General features: G+C 36.3%; 1 long non-coding RNA gene across 1 annotated transcript; it reads left to right on the plus strand.

Moving 5' to 3' along the window:
• Positions 1–511: 511 nt before the first annotated feature.
• Positions 512–1,729, plus strand: LOC110679407. Its single transcript, XR_002502463.1, has 2 exons — positions 512–1,461; positions 1,667–1,729. It is a non-coding gene; the product is annotated as an uncharacterized LOC110679407 (long non-coding RNA).
• The last annotated feature ends 6,149 nt before the right edge of the window (positions 1,730–7,878 follow it).

Raw genomic sequence — 7,878 nt, forward strand, 5'->3', positions numbered from 1 at the left:
AAAATTGAGAATGAGCGCACCAAAAATCATTCCATTGAAATCAACCAATTAATAGTTCTTTCTAATCTGGATTCCCTACAGAATCAAGTAGAGACACTCGGGGAAGCTATACTCATGGCTAAACATGGAATACCCAGCAGCAAACTCCTATCAATGAGAGATTTCAACAAAATTGCTACATTTCTACAAACTCATGATGTACAAATTACGTCCTTCGAAGAATTACTATCGCAGTCAAAAGCACAAGTAATTTTGAACAATACTCATATTGTCTACATGCTGAAAGTCCCACAGGTATCACTTGTATCATATGAATACGATTACATAGACTCAATAATCAAATCTGAGAAACGTATTTCACTCAATAAGAATTACATTCTTAGAAACGCTACACATGTCTATGAAATTGATCAACCTTGCGAAGAACAGAACAACTACTTCCTATGTGAAAATACACAAATCGAACATGCTAACGAGTGTATTCACAGGTTAACAACTGGAAAACATTCTAACTGTACATTTGAGAAGGTATACTCTAAAGGACTCGTAAAGAGGATCAACGACGGAACCATCCTTATTAATGACGCAGTCGTAGAAGTTACATCGAATTGCACTAATTCCAGCCAACCATTAAGCGGATCATTCCTGATACAATTTACCCAATGTAACCTTCATATTAACGGAGAACTCTACTCCAACTATGAAATCACCATACCTGGTAGACCATACTATCCAACAACCGGACTACGAGTAGACGAAATTCATATCATCGATGAACCACCTATGGAATACTTACAAAAACTTACATTGGATCATCGAGAAGAATTGGAAACCTTGAAGCTGCAAAATCATTCCCTTTCATGGAAACTCAATGTATTTGGAAGCGTTGGACTTTCGTCGGTAATTATTGTCTCGAGTTCAATAGCAGTTTTCTGTTATTTTTTCAGAAGGAAACAGCAATCAGACATCAAAGTCACATTCAACAAAGATGCTGAGACTATCATAATTCATGACTTGGAGCCATCACCATCTTCAACATTATCAGAAAGCAAATCTCTCACATCAAATCCAGAGGAACTATCAGAGGAAAGAAAGAAAGAACTTCAAACATTTTTCGATACTCCAACAGCACTCCGCACCATCCACATGTAACTTTGAGGACAAAGTCACTTAAGAGGGGAGGAGTTAGCAACAGCGCGGCCTGCATCATCAGTCCATCGATCCCACGATTTCATCAGACGATGGATGACATATCCCAGACCACTTTCTTCGATAATCCAAACAATCGCCGTTATTGAAATCACGCCGATCACCGATGTCGCCAATGCCATGATGCTACGGACCACCCGCACGCAGAGTCATCAGAATCCATTAGCGAAAACCAGAATGGACTGCAACATAAACAATCCCAAACTGTTCCCACGTTCCAGGACTAACCCAGAACTAACTTCGTAGGTTAAGGTGATTATAAAACGAAGCCAAACTTTGAATTTTCAAGTGCACAAGACGAGAGAATCTGACATCAGATCGCGTTGAAAAACAATCAAATTGCTTGCTTGCTGGTGGTGACCAATGGGATAGATTTTCTACACGGAGCGCTGTTTCGTTCTCAAGTCTTGTGCTTTTTAAAATTTTAGGTGTGGCTTCGTTCTATAATCACCTTAAGAACAAAATGTAAATCAGTCTTTAGTAAACCGTGAATAAACGAAGAGCTAAGGCTCAAAATATATTTTTTTTCAAGTTTCCTGACTTGGAAGAATTAACTGGGTGGTTAATTAACTGAAAGCATTCCATAATGTGTTTTTCACAAATAACCAGGTTTTGAATGCAAACACGTAGTTATTGCTGTGATGTGTGTTGTAAAAAATCACTCACTATCGAATCACTTCTTCTTCGCGCACCGTGTTGTTGTTTGTTGGCTTTTCGGTGCCTGTTCTAAAGCTCACTTTTAATAGTTTTTCTACTCACCGTAGCTATTCAAGAATCTGATGCGATAGTTGAAACACTTAAACTTTCCTCACGCCATGCTCCTCGGAGCAATCAATCACTTAAATTCATCGATTTGTGCTCGAAAAACAAAACCGGAACGCGAATTCACTGAGCCAACATTGTTTATGGATGGGAGGCGCAGCTCTCGTTGACTGGAAGTGATGTCAGTTTTTATGTTTGGAATTAAAATTGTTTGGATATTCATATGCTTGATTCAACCTCGTAATCTAAAATATCAAAACACTTAAAAGGTGTACACAATGTCACAAGTGTTGTAGAACATTTTTATGCGTGAGAGAAACAATGTACGAAGCAATTAAACTGCAAAAATGAATATAAGATATAATACAGTATAAGCGGCTGTAGAATTCAAATGTATACTGATGGCAACTTTCTCCGTCCGTGAGAAGCGAGAGAAGAGAGGAGAAAACTGCCAAACAAGTAAACAACACACGCATGGTGTAAAAAATGCTTATAATTTTGGTCAAAAAACATGTTTTCACTACCAAATAAAATAATTTGTGATTTTGAGCTTTTATGAAGCTTGTTGATTGATTCATATCGACAATAATACCGTTGTATGAAACGTGTGCAAGTAATACTGCCCACATAATTCAGTGGGTGGAGGTATACATGGAACATGATGATTTATTTTTGGCTGACGCACGTAACATTGTGCTCCGCCTTGTTGGGTGGCTCGAGAGGGTGCCTTAGCGGGTGGGTTGAGTGGGTGGCAACATTATGTTTACGTGCTCAATGAACTTTCACCTTAAACCTTTTAAGAATTTCTCCAGGCATTCATCTAGGATTTTTTCTACGAATTCCTCCAGGAATCCTTTTGGGAATTCCTTCAGGAATACTTCTAGAAATTCCTCAAGGAGACCTTCTAAGAATTCTCCTAGGAATTTTTTCTAGGAATTCCTCCATGCATTCTTCAAAGAAATCCTCCAGGAATCCTTAAGGAATTCCTTAATTAATCTTTTTTCGGAATTCCTCCAGGAATTCTTTGAGGAATTTATTTAAGAATCCTTATAAGATTCCTTCAAAGAATCGTTTTAGAAATATCTCAAATAAACCTATAAACCAAGGATTCCTTCAAAGAATGCCTCCAGGAATCCTTAAAAAATTCATCCGGGAAACCCTTAGGAATTTCTCAAGGAATCCTTAAAGAATTCCTGCTTGAATCCTTTTAGGAATTCCTTAAAAATCCATCTGGAAATCCATTCAAGAATCCTACTAAGAATAACTCCATAAAACCTTTTGGGAATTCCTCCAGGAATCCTTCTAGGAAATCCTTCAGGAATCTTTTTAGGAATTCCTTCAGGAATCCTTTTAGAAATTCTCCCAGAAATCTTGAAATAACTCCAGGAATCCTTTTTCTCATGAATCCTTTTGGAATTCCTCTAATAATCCTTTTACGAATTCCAGCAGGAATCCATTAAAGAATTTCTCCAAGACTCCTTTTTGGGAATTCCTTTGAAGTATTCCTCCAGGAGTCCTTTTAGGAATTATTCTAGGATTTTTTAGGAATTTTTACAGAAATTATTTTCAGAATTAGTTTAGGCATTCCTCCAGGAATCCTTGTAGAAATTCCTCCAAAAATCCTTCTAGGAATTCATTCAGGAATTCATCTGAGAATTCTGTCAGCAATCCTACTAGGGATTTCTCGAAGAATTCTATAGAAATTTTACTTTAAAGAATTACTTCAGGAATCCTTTAAGGAATTCCTTCAGAAATCCTTTTGAGAATACCGTCAGGAATCCTTTTAGGAATTCCTCGAGGAATCTTTGTAGGAATTCATCCAGAATTCCTTCTAGGAAATTCTTCAGGAATCCTTCTGGAATACTTCCAGAAATCCTTTAAGGGAATCCTTAAAGCCATTCTCCATGAATCTTTTAAGGAATTCCTCCATGAATTCTTTAAGGAATTCCTCCAAGAATCTTTCAAGGAATTCCTCTAAGAATCTTTTAAGAAACTCCACCAGGAAGTCTTTAAGTAATTCCTCCAGGAATCTCTTAAGGAATTCATCCAGGAATCTCTTTAGGATTTCCTCCTCAAAAAAGTCAAAGAATTCCCTGAGAAATCCTTCTAGGAATTCCTCCAGGAATCCTTTTAAGAATTCATGGAATTCCTACAGGAAGCCTTCCAGGAATGCCTCCAGGAATCCGTTTAGCAATCATTCCAGAAATCCTTTAGTAATTCCTTCAAGAATCCTTTAAAAAATCCTACAAGAATCTTTTAGGAATGCCTTCAGGAAATCTATAGGAATTCCTTCAGGAATCCTTCGGGAATTATTTTAGGGATCTTTAAGGAATTCCACCAGGAATCCTTTAGTAATTATTTCAGGAGTCCTTTATAAATTTCTTCAGTAGCAGTTTTTAATTTCTCAGGAGAATTCTTTCAAGAATTCCTACAGGAATCTTTTCAGGATTTCTCTCGAGAACCCTTCAAGTAATTTTTCTAGAAGTTCTTTCATGAGTTAATCCAAACAGGGCCAGAATAACAAATTGGCTCCCGAATATAAAATAGACTTAAAGGTAGTTTTTCTGATACCCTTGATTATGGATGACATTGAAATAAATTTTAATAATTCAGAAACGAATTCAAACTTATATGGATTACAGGTTACCGAAACGCATTAAGAGTCTTTTTGCTAGACGTTTTGAAGGCTTATTAAAACTAATATATCCCTAGAAATTATTTTTTTTTTTGTATGCAACAAAAACGATGGTTTTCCTCATGAATAGATAATAAACTCACATTTATTTCTTAAAGAAGACTTTTTATACCAGCCAAGCTGCCATAAAACATGTGCAGCACCTCGGAAGGGTAAAACCAATCATTTCAGAATAATGTTTTAATTTTTCAGCTGCAGGAGTCGGAAACAGGATAATCTTCCTCTATTTCAACGCTTCTAGAAAGTTATTTGGTTTCGAAGCATAAATAATAAATCAAATCATGATTCATCTCGATTTGTTCTGCCACTCTGTAAAACTCAAAAGTGATACCTGCATTAGGTGTTCGAGGCATGATTCTATGTATTTTTGATAATTCACTCCAAAATGGCACTGACAAACTCCCGAACGTGTGCTCATGAACGTAAACCTAGTCAAGCTGCTGCAATCACACACTGTTCGATTCATGATGTCCCATGTGTGTCAACGACACCGTTGCAGAGTGGCCGCACTTCATGCAATGTTGGGCGAAAGAGATAATTATTTCCAAGTTTCCAAGATATCTAAGATAAACTTTCAAACATTTATTATCTTGTTTTTTTTTTTTTTTTTTGAAGAAGAAGAAGACATTCTCAAATTCAATTTTTTTTTACAAAAATGAAATACAGTTCACTTTTCCTTACTCGATAATCCGTATCTCGATATCGAGTTAGAGAACCATAGTAAAAGTTGGTTTTCATGGCTAACTCGATAGTCCCTTGGAACGCAGTTGTACTGCTTTTGTGTTCTGTAACACGATACCTGCCTAACTCGATGGTCCCTTCAATATCGAGTAAGGGAGAGATGACTGTATTCAAAAGGGTTAGCTTCAGCTGATATCTCTACAGTTCAACATGATGTAAAAGATTGAAATACACTCCAATCGATCTGAAGTTTTGGTGAATTATTATTCCTAAAGAAGAAAAAAAAATTGTTTGGACCACTATGCGTTGCCAGTGTCGTGTTGATGTCGCATTCAGCCGCGACACGGATTACCACTTGATTATAGGATAATGAGACCCCTCCCGTGTATTAGTAATGGTGGCACAGAGGTGGAAACGAGGCCCAAGCGGCGTCAGGACCTGATTGCTCACATATCGCCTCGTTATTGGATGTGCAAAATCAGAGCTGCAAAATTTAGATATCCATCCGGCAAATGCATTCCCCACTTCCACACACTCACTCACAAGCATGGTGCATAGGGTGCGCATTGTTTTTCGGAAGATCTCAAAATCAAAAGTGTAATAAAAGTAATCTTTTGAATTGTGATTTGAAGGTTAGAAGGAAAACCTTAAATTTTCAATTTATAACACATGACAATCAGTGAAATTTTCATAACTCAATATTTTTCAACCAATTTTGTTATTGTTTCAGCACCACTCTCTTCAAATTTAAGATAATGAAGTTACGGCAATTTTACTAGTTTTTTATGAGACTACGACAATTTTAGTGAAGTTTATAATTTATATTTTTAATTTTACCATCATGTCGGTAGCGTTACCTTTAAATCTTTATACATTAGCTCAAACTTTAAGGTTTATTTTTTATAATTTGTTAAGCATACAAAATTTTTGTTTGGAGAATTTTATAAAAACGAGCCGCACCCTAAAGGTTCCATTATTCACCCGGAGAGCGATTTTAGAGCGCCAACAAAATCTGTCAGTATTTCCGCTTTTTATACGGCTCATTTGTTATTTAATACGGCAAAAACTAATCAATTGGTTATGCATGCTCGGTGCCATCCTGCTCCCCGGGAAGCGGAGGTGGAAATGCAAATTGAAAGTTCACAGTAAAATATTGATTCTGCCGGCAATATTGCCCGTTATGGGACCGGAATGGAGCGACAACCACGGAGGGTATTTGCTTTCCGTTAGATTTGATCGTATCAAATTTGGTGTGGTAACTGCCATGGTCTGCTGCACGGAGGGGTGAGGGTCACTAGGCGTGTAAACTTTCACCGATAGAGATCATAACACCGGATTCAAATTAAGCCATGGGGTAATGCTTTATAGATGAACTTTATTATGTTTGCACAACATATGCTGAAAGGGCATATGCAGATTGTAAAAATAGGTTCTGAACTAACGATGTTCTTTCTGGAAATGTTTTCTTATTATCTCATGCTCTAGAGGCAAACATACATGCAAGAGCATAAAATAATAGTCAAAGAGCCTGGCTTCAATAATATTATTGAGCTTCAAATGAAAACATGTCAGAAAGATTAGAGCATATGGTGATGAGCCTTATAGAGTTCTTACAAATAAATGGAATATGCTTTTCAAGAAGGGGACTCATATTCTTAGTGAAGCACAAAGTATACCTGCAGCAAAAAGATGTATATGCAGCATTACTCGAGAGATTGACTTTTTATAGCGAAGTTCATTGGTATAAAAAAGGGAAGCCAGATGAGACCTGGGTCCCTCTAGCACATCTCAAAAATGATCGAGAAATGTGTTGAAATCTTATATTGAATTTGTCATAAAAGAATTTATAATGATCATTGATAATCCATCAACATAAGTAGTCCACGCACGGGAATCTCCTTCGATGTTCCAAGTGGCTACAACGGCGGAGCGGAACAATGCGTGATATCTTTAGGTAGCTTTAGGAGGATACGGAAAGGTAATGTGAGTTCATTGATTCTGTTTTGTATCATTCTTTGAATTTTCACTACGTTTTGACTCCTGCAAATAACCGATAGTCCATAATAAGTAAACTTCTATGACGAATGCTAGAAACACTAATGTCTTGATTATTACAAATACAACGCTTTTTCAAGCCAATTTTCAGAAGCAACAAGTCAATTTATTATTAAAAAGTTGTTAAAATCAACTGTAAAGCTCTAAACTAATAACTAATATCATGCCATGTTTACAATTTAAAATTTCGGTGAAATCTGATTGTTAACCATACTGTTGACTTATTGCATCCATAATTGGCACAACGACCCTATTAGGACTTCTTCGAAATAAAAAAAAAATAAATAATTAATTAAATAAATAAAAAAATGTGTGTTAAAATCAAATTCAAAATTTAATGGTTTTCCAATTGGTTTAGCATATTTTAAAAATAACTGATTTTGTTTTGTATTGTTGTGATAGTAATGTTCTAGTTTGAAAGTTCATAAGCCAAAATCTCTTACACGAAGTCAAAAGTGAAAGTTTTGGGAATCAAC

This window comes from Aedes aegypti, chromosome 3, assembly GCF_002204515.2.
Source record: "Aedes aegypti strain LVP_AGWG chromosome 3, AaegL5.0 Primary Assembly, whole genome shotgun sequence".
In the NCBI taxonomy this organism is placed as follows: Eukaryota; Metazoa; Arthropoda; class Insecta; order Diptera; family Culicidae; genus Aedes; species Aedes aegypti.